The sequence below is a fragment of the Tupaia chinensis genome, unplaced genomic scaffold (genome assembly GCF_000334495.1).
Source record: "Tupaia chinensis unplaced genomic scaffold, TupChi_1.0 Scaffold140355_1, whole genome shotgun sequence".
Taxonomy (NCBI): domain Eukaryota; kingdom Metazoa; phylum Chordata; class Mammalia; order Scandentia; family Tupaiidae; genus Tupaia; species Tupaia belangeri.
Window position 1 is genome coordinate 188,729 of NW_006200232.1, and position 14,895 is coordinate 203,623.

The window sequence follows — 14,895 nt, forward strand, 5'->3', positions numbered from 1 at the left end:
AAAAAAAAAAAAAAAAAAGAAAGAAAGAAAGAAAGAAAGAAAGAAAAAGAAATAGTGCTGCTACTTTGGAACACAGTTTAGCAGTATGTTTAAAAGTTAAACACATCTACCAATCCCACTTCTAAGTATTTATGAAATGAAAACTGACGCTCACACTGAAACCTGTTAAGAAAATATTTTTACTGGGTTTACTCATAATCACAAAAACTGAAAATTGCACCAAGATATCTTTCAACAAGTGAACGAGTAACAACCTATGGTATATCTAAACAAGGCAATACTGCTCAACAATGAAAAGGAATGAATCACTGACACATGAGACAACATGTATAAACCTAGAATGTCTTTTGCTTAGTGGAAGAAGCTAAATGTAAAAATCTACATATTACATGAGCCTATTTATTGAGTCACTGAAAAAGTCATAATGTATTTTTTCTATTTTTCTATGCAAAAATGCATCATGATTTTTCCAACAATATATGACATTATGGAAAGGCCAGAAACAGAGCCACACGAGAGAATTTTTAAGGTAAAGGAACTGTCCTTGAGGTAGTGGATTGATAACCATATGCATTTATCAAAACTCAAAGAACTGTACATTACAAAGAGTAAACTTAGGGGCCAGCAGGTGGCATGGTGATTAAGAAACTGGACTCCCACACAGCTGACTATGGTTAGAGTCCTGAACCTGGCGGCTTGAAAATCACATCAGGCACGTGTGCATAGGTGCCTCAAATACCGAAAGAATGGAAAAGAAGAGATTGTGGTGTAGCCATCCCCTCTGGGGGATGATTTCTCACTTTCCCTCTCTCTGTCTCTTTGTTTTTCTCTGGTGAGCGCACGTGCCCTATGACAAAAACCTAAAAACCAAACAACAACAAAGAGTAAACTTAACTATAAATAAAAATAATGATGAAAAATCAATCAGGATGTTAATCCTCAGGATAGAATGCGGACTGTAACATATTAACCTAACTATATTTTAAGTATATGACATACCTCACTAAAGGAGGAAAAAAAATGAGGTTAACCTAAGAAACTTTGGGAAATCATGTCTCAACTGGTTACTATAAGACTAAAGTCAAAAAGAAGTGACAAACACTACTCAAGTTGGTAAATGCTTCCTCACAGCAATATTTATTGGCAATTCTAAAACTACTTTATGTGCTTATTAGAATTGAATGAGTAAGTAAATAAACTATAGATACTGAGATGCAGGTTTCTCACCATTGGGGAAAGCAGTTACAAATAAGCAAAGCAAGAAGGCTAAAATAAATTCTGTGGTACTGGATTAGAGTCAGATATATCAGTGTTAGCTCGTGTATTTTAATATCATGTATAAAAAGATAAATATAGATATGCATGCATTATAAATTGTGAGTTATTTTACAGAAATATATACACTCACTGTGTTCACTGTAAAGTCTTAGAAACACTAGCAATGAGCTCATCCAGCACCCAGACCTTGATTTCTAAACATCAATCTTGAGTAAAAAGAACTGAGGCTCCTTGGAGAAATGGATGGCTATCTAGAATTGTAGCAGGAAGGATACAACATGAGTCTGAAGCGTCTTGCAGTGCCAGAAAGTAAGGAAGTGCTCATAAAAGAAAAAAAGAAGCATGTGATGAGAAGTCAAACTGAACAAGGTTGCAATGGACAAAGTTAAAACAATGTGAGCAACAAAATAAAGAACAATAGCATTAGGTTGTAACCTAAACTTAAAAATAACCATCAGATGATAATGATTAAAAACAATTATTTAAGTAAATAAATGGTACAGAAAGACAAATATTCCATACAAAAGAATTCCAAAAAGCCAGACCGGTAGCCTTGTGGTTAAGGAAGTCAGATTCCACATGGCTGAACGTGGATCGAATCCCAGACCCAGCAGCTTGAAAACATACCGAGCATGTGTGCATGCCTAAAATCGCAACAGGACAGAGAAATGGAGAAGAGACTGTAGCATGGTTATACCTATAGGGGTGTGCTTTCTCTCCCCCTCTCTCTCATGCATGCAATCTCTGGAAATTAAAAAAAAAAAAAAAGAATTCCAAATAACTTATGTAGTTATATCCCCCTCTAGGAATATAGCTCAATTGCACTGTCCTTGAGTGTAGGCAATACTTTGTGACTCACTTCCAAAGAAGAGTATGAAATGCGAAAACCAGCAACTTTAAAGTGGAGACATCTGACACCTGGCAGACACCACCTCAACCAAATGATCAAGGGTAACATCGCCAGTGATAAATGATCATAATATCATATACTCCCTGATATGAGATAAGAAGTTTACTTTACCTCTGTGGTATTCCACCCCACACTCGTAACCCTCATCTCATTTGGAAAAAGTATTAAGTAGACCCAAATTCAGGGACTATCTAAAATATTTCACCAATATGCCTCAAAACTATCAAAGTAATGAAAAACAATGAAAGATAAACAGTCACAGATCACAGGAGACAAAGAGACATGCTGACTAGATGTAAAGTATTATCCTCAATTGGATCCTGAAACAGGTGTGAAAGTTCTAGAATCAAACTAGAGTCATTTACGTAAACTTGTGTTAAATCCTGACTAAATGGGGCAGGGGCAGGCCATACAGAGGGCAGGTCTCATGAAAGGATGCCTGATAACAAGAATTGCCACAAAGACGCTGCCAAAATCACCACCTTGTACAAAGACCACTGCATCCTTACACAAGGAATACTTCTGTGAAGACATCTATCCAGAAATGTACAATTTTGCACTGGTGCCACTCTTGTTATTGATCCTGGTAGCCAAGGATAATAGTCCCAAAGAGCTTATGTAATCCCTTCTCATTTTTCTTTCAAAAATCTTTTTCTTCCCTTGCCTCCCTGAATATGACCATAGAGTAAAAGAGTATTGTACATTGTAATGCTTTTTCTCAAATAAACATTTTTACTCTGTTTTTTAGAAGTTGATACAGAAAAAAGGACACAGGTGGTTAAAAAAATATGAAATGTAAATAAAGTCTATCAATAGTTAATATCACCGTATCAATGTTCCTTCTTTTGAAAAACTTACCAAAGTTACATAACATGTTATTGTTAGGAGACACTATATAATAACTCTCTGTAGTAATCTTTGCAAATTCTATGTAAATCTAAAGTTACTCCAGAATTAACTCAGTTATAACCAATATATATGCTACATACTCAGATCAGTATCAAGTGCCAGTCCCTATACTTTGTATTAATGCTGATAGAAAAAAATCAAAAAAGAACTGTACTGTAGATAGCACTAATTTAAATAATGCTTTATGTCTTTTCACAAAATATCATTTGTTTTTTAAAACCCTCAGCAGGGAGAAATATAAAAACTACTGCACAAAATAACCACTTAAATAAAACTAGTCTCTGATATAGTTTTATTGTACTCAGAACAGTGGTAGTGTTTACAAAGCAGCCATGATTCTGAAGAAAATAGTGGTGAGAGACTCCTGTTTCTGTAATAGGTTGTCTTGTATAATCCAAGTAGCATATAGTTTACAGGAAGAAAAAAAAGAGAAGCATATCGACCATATTTATATTATTCATAATAGAGGATGCATGAGAGCATGCACATGAGGGTGGGGCACCCTCCACAGGATCTCATGTTGCCATGATCCCATCCTCCTGCCCTCTAGCTTGTGAGCATCTTGGGCATGCACCTGTTCACTCAATGTGTTTCAGGTCAACCAGACCAGAGATCTAAACCCATAGCCATGTAGCCTCCAGCACTGCAGTTCAGTATGTCTCTAGCTGTGCACCACTAAGGCTGAGTTGAACCATATAAAACTTTAAATATAACTATGACTACTGAAAGGACAATAGTCATATTTAAGTACACAGGATCATATATAGCTCCTTATTCAAGTCGTGAGATGCATAGGTACAGTCAGTTAAAAGAAAATCACAATTCACCAGTATATACTAATAGATCCCAAACTTTATTTTCAATTTTAAAGATCTTATATTCTATTTTTTTTTTAATTTTTGCCATAGGACACGTGCACTTGCTGCAGACAGAGACACATACAGAGAGAGAGACAGAGACAGAGACAGAGAAAGTGAGAAGTACCACCCCCTCCTCCACCTACCCGGGGTGGGGAGGTGATCACACCACAATCCATTTTCCTCTACTCTCCTCTTAGAATTTTAGTGGCACATACACATGCGCCCAGTGTGTTTTTCAAGCCACAGGGTCTGAAACTTAAATAGAACAATTGGCCATGTGGGATCCAGCCACCTTAACCTCCACACCCTTTCCTGGCCCCAAATCCTATATTCAATAGTAACCTTTAATGAAGGAAACAAATACCATCACTAAAGAGTCTTTTTTAGGCAGAGAGATTTACACTAATCAAGAATATCATGGGGCCACCAGGTGGTATACTGGTTAAGGTGCTGGATTCCCACAAGGCCAATCACAGTTTGAGCAGCCTGAAAACCACACCAAGTGCATGTGTATGCATGCCCAAAATCCTGAGAGAAGAACAGAAGAGAACATATTGCCACATGGCCATCCCCTCTGGGGGGGGCGGGTGAGTTCTCACTTTCCCTCTCACTGTCTCTCTCTCTCTCCAGCAAGTGCATATGCCCTATAGCAAAAACCTAAAAAAAGAAAAAAGAAAAAGAAAGAGAAAATCATAACAAATCTAACTTAGGAAACAAAACCACTTTATCTTCAGATATTTTTGTTTTTTGAGAAGTTTTTGCTATAGGGCTGTGCACTTGCAGAAAGACAGAGAGACAGAAAGCGAGAAATCACCCCCCAGGGAGAAAGGCCACGCCACAATCCCTTTTCCTCTATTCTCCTCTTGGGATCTTGGACACGCACACACATGTGCCTGGCGTAAGTCACTGAGCCCAGGACTCGAACCGCGGTCAACCACATGGGAGTCCAGCGACATAGCCATTACTCCAACTGCTAGTCCCTAGCTTCAGATTTTTATACCACTGTGGGAGCAAGCAACAAAACAACCAATTGTTAGGATTAGATGAAGATGTATTTGTACAACATCTTCATAGAGTTTATATCTTCCCGAATTCTCACATAAAAACACACAAAGCAGCTAAATAACAAAGCAAAAACCTACAGAAAGCCTTTGCCAAAAATCTGCTTAGCAACATTTTCTGAAAGTCCGAAGTAAATGTGGAAATAGACAAAACACCAGTAGCCACAGGATCTGGGTGTCACTGGTGTCCATGCCAGGGAAACAGAGGGAAGCCATAGGAGTGCAACAGAGCTAACACCAAGAAGCCACAAAAGAGCCAGTGAACACTCACTGGCAAATGTGCCTCGCCAATTAGAGAACAGCAAGCAGCTGAACAGAAAGGAGTCTCCTCATTCCAGTAACAGCTAGGTACAGAGGTCTGCAAGGGTTGAAAGCGGTGAGAAAGTTGGGGATCCTATGAACTCTCAGAAGAGCTGGAGCTCTCCGGATAGGGTCTCACACTGAGGAGAATCTGCTGAGAGAAGAATCAAAATTAAACCATTAAGGAAAGATATCCATAAACAGTAGGTGGGAGTAACCGGAAAAGAAAGTCAGGAAATCTCAAAAATTGTATTGCTAGATTCTTTTTAACAATATCAAAAACAGTTTAAGAGTGATCTCTGTAAAGTTAGAAAAGCTATCTAAAATAAGTCTAATATTCAGCAAATTAAATTCACATAAAAACGGACAACTGAAAAGTATCAGGACTTACATACAAAGTTAAAAGAGGAAAAGAGAGCATAATAATAACAGTACAGGAAACGGAAGCATGTCAGAGAGCCATGCTCTAAGTTCAAAACTATAACCTAAAGGAACTAACTGCAAGGCATAAAAAATAACAGTCATGAAAATATATATATATATCAAAAATAGAAAAACTCAGAAATAAAGTTGAACTCAAGAAACGATTGCAAAATATTTAAAAATCAATTTGGAAATTAAGATGAAATGACAGGGAAGAAGAAAATGAATAAATACAATATATCATGTCTTTAAAAAGAGTTGATGGATAATTTTTTAAAAATCAAGAAGAAATGAGGTGAGGGTCAGCAGGTGATGTCATAGTTGGGATGCTGACTCCCACAGGGCCAACCACAACTCAAGTCCCGGACATGGCAGTCTGCTTTCTTGCTTTCCTTCTCTCTCTCTCTCTCTCTCTCTCTCTCTCGTAAAATTTAAAATAACAATAATAAATTAAATTAAAAATTCTTAAAAAATAAATAAAATAAAATGCAATCCTTTAATAAATAATAATAAATAAAATATTCTTTTAAAAAGAAGAAATAAGGTTTTGGTTAGTCCTGTGGCCTAATGGTTAGGAGAGCCTGATTCTACGTAACTAACACTGTGGTTTGAATCCAGGCTCCAGTCGCTTGAAAGATATGCTGGGTGCCTGTGTGTGCGTACCCAAAGTCCCAACAGGATAGAGAAATGGAGGCAAGGCAACTGCAGTATGACCTTGACTTACAGGAGGATGCTTTCTTTTTCTTTCTCTCTCTTTCTCTCTCTGACTCTGGCAAGCACACATGCCCTCTGGCTTATAAACAAACAAAGAGAAAATGGGAACAGAGGAGACACGGAGGTGGCACAGTGGCAGAATGGCTGGATCTATGTGGAAAAGGCCTGGGTTTCCATCCTGGGACTTCCCTGACCACTGGCATATGCCCATGATCTGAGCTAACTGAGACTGAGAGACTGCAGGTGGATCATGGATCCTGTTATGGGTCTCTCTTGCTCAAATAAATAAACTTTTTCTACACATTAGAAAGAAATGAACTAAAACTAAAGGATACATCTACGTGATGACTGACTCAGCAATTCTACTCCTGAGTATTTATCCCAGAGAAATGAAAAGTTGAGTTCACACAAAGCCTGTACACAAAAGCGTGTGTGTGTGTGTGTGTGTGTGTGTGTGTACACAAAGACTTAAAACATATTTGGAAGTAGCCTGTCTTTCAACAATAGTTAAAACTGTTTATATAGATAATCCCATGGAATACTTTATGGGATTTGAATAGGATAGTAGGATAGTAGGATATGGATAACATTAGTGGCAAAATTACTGAACAATATCTAATTTAATTGCAGAGTATTCCAGGTGCTTTTTATACACTTCTCTCTAATCTTAACAAAATCTGCCCATCCACAGTTAAAAAGGAAAAAAAACTACAGATACGCCCAATGATTTAGAAGAATCTTCAGGAAATTATACTGAATGAAAAAAAAAGCCAATCCCAGAAGGTCATGTATTATATAAGTACATACCTATACATTTCTGAAACGACAAATTTTTAGAAATGGAAATGGTTATAATTTTTAAAGAATGTTATAAAAATTTAACAGAAATAGTTAAGCAATTATGTTTAGAGGAATCCATATGGGAGTTCCTTGACTTAACCCTAGGTTTTATGACATACCCTGACCTATAAATAATTAACTTAGTGGCCACCATTTTCAGCAGTTCAGAGTCCCCAACCTACTCTAACCCTACCCTTTTCTGTTTGTACCCACACTTTCTGCTCTGAATAGCACAGACCCTACTCCTACTACTACTACCTTTAGGGCTAAACAGGAAAGTACTGAAATTTTAGACACAGTGATAGTGTTTCTCAACCATTTTTAAGCCATACTCTCCTCAAGAAAATGTAAAACTATCTTGTGTGTGCGACAACAAGAGCATGTGCACACACCTATCCACCCAAGGTGGTATGCCTTCAATAGAATCTTCTAGTCAATACGATTATGATGAGTCTTATTTTACATAATTGCTATTATGAGAACCTACTTTTTCATTTTGTTTATATAAATTAAATACTAAATTGTTGTTCCAAACTAAAGTTATCCTCCTCTCTCCCTCATACTACAAAAACTACCACATATGAGATTCTGATTCATCCTCCCTAGGAGGGTGTCTTCACCAGCATTCTACTGAAAATCAACATACATGAAGGATATGTACACATGAATGTAGGATATTGATAACATTAATGGCAAAACTATTGAACAATATCTAATTTAATTGCAAAGTAAGTATACCAGGTACTTTTTATACACTTTTCTCTAATCTTAACAAAATCTGCCCATTTTATAGACAGGAAAAACTGACACTCGGAAAAATTAAGACATTTCAAAGTCTCTCAGCTAAAAAAGCAATAGAATAAAATCAAAAACTTTTTTTCTTTCTTTCTTTCTTTTTTTTTCTTTTTTTAATTTTTGCCAGAGGGAACTTGCCATTGCCTGAAACAGAGAAAGACGAAGAGAGAAAGTAACACCTACAGGTGATGGTCATGCTGCAATCCCTTCTCCTCTCTCTCCCTCCTGTTATGATTTGGGGCATGCACACACATGTGCCGGATATGTTTTGCAAACGGCCAGGTTTGGAATTCAAACTATACAGTTGGCCACATGGGATCCAGTCACCTCACCACCATGTCACAAGCTGGCCCTAAAAGCTCTTTAAATAACAAATGAATTACATTTCTCACAAAATTGTTTAAAAATATCTGTATTTTAAGAAAGGAAAAACTAATAGTTAAGTAAGATTTTAAAAAGCTAGCAGAGTGTTAGGGATGTACCATTTCAGGCAAGACAAAAGAAGTCTCTGATAAATTACTTTCACAATGTGAGATGTCCACAGGAAAGTAGATGACATAGTGAAAAGAGCCCCAAATTGGGAGCCAGAGTTAAATTAAGCCTTCAGGACTGGCTCAACAAGGAAAAAAGCTGTATTGGCTTAAGTCACTTTATCGTTCAATTGTCAGCTTCCTCATCTTTTTTTTTTTGGGGGGGGGGGAGGTTTTTGCTATAGGGCGCGTGTGCTCTCCAGAGAGAGACAGAGATAGAAAGCAAAAAATCACGCCCCAGGAGGGATGGCCACGCCGCAATTCCTCCTCCTCCATTCTCCTCCCGGGATCTTGAGCATGCATGCACATGCACCCGGTGTGAGTTTAAGTCACTGGGTCTGGGACTTGAACTGCGGTCAACTACATGGGAATTCAACAACATAGCTATTATACTAACTGCTGGTCCCTCAGCTTCCTCATCTTAAGATGAAGACTTACAAGAGCCATTCTAATGCCCAATTGTGATTCCATAATTCAAGAATTATATCTGTATCTATGGACATTAAAGGAATAATCTGAAAATGTAATGGAAGGGCATCCTAGCATAGCTGAGTGCTTTAGTAGCTCAAAGTTCGGGAACTTGAGGGTAAGAAAGCCAGAATGGAGCCATCCTTAAGCTAAATGAAGAAACATGGGCATATTGTCCCTCTATTATCCTCACTGTAGGACAAAATGGGCAAATGTATAAACAAAAATAAAGGGGAAATAAATATTCATGTCATAGTAACAAATTCATGTAAGAAATATGTGTGACAACTGGATGAACTCTTGCTATTGTTTTATAAAGCACCAAAATCACAAACAGCAACTAAGAAAAAGAATGAAATATATATACAGATTCATACCAAGGCCTGGTTTCTACAAAATACTAAGGCAAATAAAATAACCCCTTCAAAATTCATGCTGGCCACAATTCACTTCCACAAACCTGTCACAGGACTTTCACACAGACATACTGAAGTGACACTTAGAATTAAATTTCATTAATATTATTATTTTTTAAATATCCACCTGATGTAAAGCATTATATCAGGAACTATAAATAAATAAATATATATATAAAATATAAATGGCATAATTATATATATATATATACACACACATACACACACACACATATATATGATGATGGCAACAATAACTGAACAATATCTAATTTTATTAGGTATTATATATAGATAGATGGCCTATCCCTAACCACATAATATAATAAATGAAGATCCTAATATAATAAACACAGAAAAATGAGCACAATAATTGTGGACAGTGAGTGCATGCTTGTGTGTACATGTACATACAATGTTTGCTTTAGAAAAGAAATTTTTTAATTTGCTATATGGCATGTGGGCTCACTGGAGAAAGAGAGAGAGAAGAAAAGTGAGAAAGCACCCCCACGGACAGAAGACTATGCCACAATCTCTACTACTCCATTCTCTCAGAATTTTATGCACGCATGCACGTGCATGCGCACGCACCCAGCATGCTTTTCAAGCCCTAGAGTCCAGGATTCTAACCCTGCCGTCAGCCATGCAGGACCCAGTGCCCTTAACCACACCACATGGCTGGTTCCTGCTTTGGAAATCACATTTTCCCACAGAAACAGCACATGCAATGTTAGGTTTCCATTGAGGCTTCGCCTCAAACTTACTTGTGTATATTTGGTTGTGCCTCAGTGATTTTTCTCAATTCTTTAATTCTCAAAGTGATTAATTCTCAAAGTGATTCTCAAGCAGGTTAAGGAGCTAACAAGAAAGGAGTGCTGTATAGCTGGAACAAGTATATTCAATATTATCAATATAGGGACCAGCAGTTAGCGTAATGGAGATGTCGCTGGACTCCCACGTAGTCAACCATGGTTTGAGTCCCAGACCTGGCAGCTTAAATTCACGCCGGGCCTGTGTGCGTGCATGCCCAAGATCCCGAGAGGAGAATGGAGAAGGGATTGTGGCTTGGTCGTCCTCCCTAGGGGGTGATTTCTCGCTTTCTGTCTCTCTGTCTCTCTCTGTCTTTCTGGCGAGTGCACGCGCCCTATAACAAAAAAGAAAAATAAATAAAAACTCTCAAAAAAATAAAAAAATAAAAAATATTATCAATACTACGATATACTTCTACAAACAAAATAAAAAAAACCTTTTCATGATACAAAAAAACTACTTTAAATAAATTTAGAAGTAAATGGTAGCTATAAGATATTCACAGCAATATCTGCACTGTTCCATTTGCTTTACATATAACTTATTTATCCTCATTAACTCTTTTTTTTGTTTTTTTGTACTTGTCAGAGAGATAGACAAGAGAGAGGGAAATAAAACACCCCATCAGGGGAAATTGTCACATCACAATCCCTTCTCCTCCATCCTTCTCTTGGGATTCTGGGAATGTATACACATGCTCCTGGTGTAGTTTTTTCAAGGTACAGGGTGAGGACTCAAACCTCACAGTTGGCCATCCAGTCACCATGCCACCAGCTGGCCCCAAATACATCTTATTCTTAAAATAACTCTACGGAAAATACTTCCAATATGCCCAATTTTAAAATGAGTAAACTAAGACATAGGGAAGTAATCTGCCCAGTCACTCCGCTCAACAAATAGTCTTGCCTGATGGAGATACACAAAAAATACTCTATTTTCTGAGTACCTCATCACCTGAAGTCTTCACTCAGGCTGGAAACTGCAATTAAGGCATGAAGGCAGAAGGGCATACATCAATTAGTTCTGTTGGTGCTTTTTTTGAGTGGTAGACTAAAATGAAATGATTCATAGTAGAATGGCCCCAAATAATTTCATTTTATTTATAGCACAGATAGGTGCACACAAGGGTACAAGGATATACAGAGATGAATATTCACTACAGCAGTGCTTTGATGAAACAACTGAAAACCATCTAAGTGTTCATCAAAAGGAGATAAACTAATACATTTTTTATATTTCTATGTGGAGATGCTATGTAAGCCATTTAAAGAATGAGGTCATTTATACTGATGAATATTGAAAACGCCTAATAAATGCAGGTACTTCAAAGTTTATGGAAAAGTGGAATTAAAGTATATTTTGGTGCAAAAAATTTGAAATCCATGCAGTTTTTTCATAATATGCATATTCAATGTTTTTAAAAAGATACATCATATAGTACTAAGTGATAAAAGAAAAATGTATAGTAGTATGTATATTATAACTCCACTTGTGGGAAAGACAAGAGGGAGGGTATATATTATACATATGCTTCACTGTGACCAGAAAATTGTGTTTTCTTTTTTGGTAGAGGTTTTTGCCTTAGGGCATGTGCACTTGCCAGAGAGAGAGACAGAGACAATGAGAGAGAAAGCGAGAAATCACCTCCCATGGGTGATGACCACAACGCAATCCCTTCTCTTCCATCCTCCTCTTTGGACCTTGGGCATGCACACACACATACCCAGCATGATTATTTTTTTTTATTTCTTTTGAGAGATGTTTGCTATAGGATGCATGCAAGAAATCACCCCTAAGATGGGATGGTCACATCACAATCCCTTTTCTTTCATTCTCCTCTCAGGATTTTGGGCACACACGCACATGCGTCCAGCATGAGTTTTAAGCCACCAGATCTGGGCCTCAAACCGTGGTCAACTACATGGGAGTTCAGCACTGTAACCATTACACCATCTGTAGATCCTCCCAGTGTGATTTTCAAGCCACTGGGTCCAGGACTTGAACTGTGGTGAGCCATATGGGAGACCTGTGATGTAATTGCTACTCCATCTGCTGGCACAAATCTAATCTTTACATAGCGGTTCCTCACAACAGTCACAACAGTCTGGCATATAACGATCAGTGGTAAGATGAGTCTCAAATAGTATTTTTTTTTTTTTGAGAGAGATTTTTGCTAGAGGGCGCATGTGCTACCTGGAGAAATAGAAAGCAAGAGATCACTGGGGGATACATAGGTACTCATATATTAAATACATATGAGGTGATGAATGTCCAAAATGTTTTACTAACAGGGTGTACAATTAGAAGTCTTTAGAAACTACTGATGTTGTCAAATAAATTTAATGCAATAAGAAGAAAGCATTAAGCAGTCATTCTTTGGTCAAGGGATGAGAAGTAAAAGCTATAATCAGCATACAATGTCTTTTTTCCTATATCTATTCCATGGCCAAATTCTGCCTTGTTTCCAACAGAATATTCCCTATGTTTGACCCTTCATAATCATTCTGACTATTCCAATCATTAATTCATGGTTCTGGAAAAGCCTCTAGCTTTTCTGTGGACTTCTCTACTGCCATTTTGCACAGCTCCTGAAAGTACTTAGAGAGCTTCCGACTAGCTCCCAAAATAAAAAATACTTATCCATGATTTTAAATATCTTTGTTTCATTCTTAAATGGCCCTCTCCCCACAGACCAACTGGAGCTCTTTAAATAAGTCAGACAACCATATTCCTCATTCGTCAAGGGACTCATCCCCCCTTCACATTCCTTTGATGCAGAATAAACATATCCCGCACCACTGAACCAAGTTCTTTTTCCTCCAGAACTCTCTTCAGGTTTTCCCCTTCTCTAACAACCAGCCCACTTCTGAATCCTGGGATTTTAGTGTTAATGGCATGCAGGGGTCATCCCTCTCCTCTCCTCCTTCCAGCGACCCATCAGCAATAGCAAGATCCTAAGACAGGCCTCCGTTTGTATTAGTATCTCCGCCGCTTCTGCGATCTCCGCCTTCAAGAACTCTGATTTGTTTGGGTCCCGCCTCCCCTCCCCGACGCTAAGTTTGTTTAGGGCCTGAGCGCAGGGGCCAGGCAGGTTCTCTCCGACGTCCGCGGCTGCGGACCGAGGCCGGCGAAAGCAGGCCGCCCAGGCAAACAGACCAGGCGGACAGGACTGACCTGGCGCCTTTCGCCGTCGCTCCAAGAGGAGAAATGTCCCGGAAAGGGGCAGACCGCGTGTGTGCTCCAAGGCCGTGAAGGGCGACCCTGAAACGCTCCGGCGGGGCCGACAAGCGTGGGGGGCTATTAGAACGAGGCCGGGTGGGTGGAGGGAGGCGGCAGAAGGACCAGATCCCCTACTGAATCCGGGAGGGGCGGGGCGGGATTCAGTGTGCTGCTTCGGCAGCCCCCACAGCCCCTGTGTCGCTAGTGACCGTTATGAGACTTGTGGAGGGAGGAGTTGGGGGACGCCCCCCACTCACCTGGAAACGGCTGCAGCCGGAGGCTCCAGCTCCCCCCCTCCCAGCTCGAGCCACGTCAGCCCGGGAACCCCGGACGCGACACCTACCACCGCCGCGCCCCGCCAGGGACTCAACCAGTCGCAGTTAGCACGGAAGATGGGATTAGGACATCCACCAATCGGGACTATCGGTGGGCCGTTACCCTGGAGACCGGGCACGCCTTGTTTGTAACAAACCTGTCAACAATGACGGGAACCAATCAGCCTCAGAAAATGCGCCGCTTCCTCAAAGAAACAGCCAATTAGCTCGGAGGAGTGGACGAGGGGCAGGATCACACGCGAGCAAGTGTCCCGGAAGAGGATCTGGAAAAGGCCGGAAATGACCGGAGGGCGGGTGTACTGAGGAAGGTCAGGCGTCTCCCGAGTGAGGTAGATGCGCCGGTGCCGGTGCGTCCCACCCTGACTGCGGCCTGGGTTTCTGCCGAGCCACTGGGCCGCGGGCATCGGCTGCCGTTCGGGTTGTTGGATGAGCTGCGAAACAGAACTAGAACATGGATTTAGCTCTTAGAATCACAAAACATTAGAGCCGGACAGTTGGTCGTCTAGTATAACCTTTTCATTTTATCGATGGAAGAACGAGAACCGGAGAAGTTCCTTTCTCAAAGATAAACAGCGACTTAGTGGTGGAACTCCGGCTAGACCCGGCGTCGATATGAAGGAGGATCAGCGATGTCTTCTAGGACAGTACTTGGAGCTTGAGCTAGGCCTTAAAGCGTGAGATTTGAGGTCCCAGGCCCTGAACTGGTGTCAGCGAAAAGCTCCAGCAAGAGATCCAAAAGCGCATGCTCCTAAGGGTCCTGAAGACCCTAAGGAAAGGGGGAAAAGCAGCCAGCTTTCAATGACCTCTATCATATCAGGCTTTCTCTTGACAATAAAACAATATTAGTTTGAATTTAATGACTCTTACTGTGTATCAGGCACTCAACTCACTATGTAATTCTTCATCCTAAGGCTACACAACCCTTCAAGGTTCAAGCATCAGTTTGGTAAGGCCTTTCCTGGCTACTCTTCTAAAACTGTGGTCCCCTGCACACATTACACTACACCTTTTTGTTTGTTCTTTCCCT

The 14,895-nt window shown here is 39.7% G+C and overlaps 1 protein-coding gene across 7 annotated transcripts in view; it reads right to left on the reverse strand.

Moving 5' to 3' along the window:
- The window catches only part of GOLGB1 (golgin B1), an 81,282-nt gene extending 66,578 nt beyond the window's left edge, over nt 1-14,704 (reverse strand). For 5 of the 7 annotated variants that reach the window (XM_014593329.2, XM_006162627.3, XM_006162626.3 and 2 more), the window contains exon 1: nt 13,791-14,703. The gene's annotated coding sequence lies outside the window, so the exon portion shown is untranslated. Of the gene's footprint in view, nt 1-13,488; nt 13,583-13,790 lie in introns of those variants that run through there. The other 2 variants (XM_014593330.2, XM_006162624.3) reach the window with 2 other exon arrangements.
- Nucleotides 14,705-14,895: the final 191 nt, after the last annotated feature.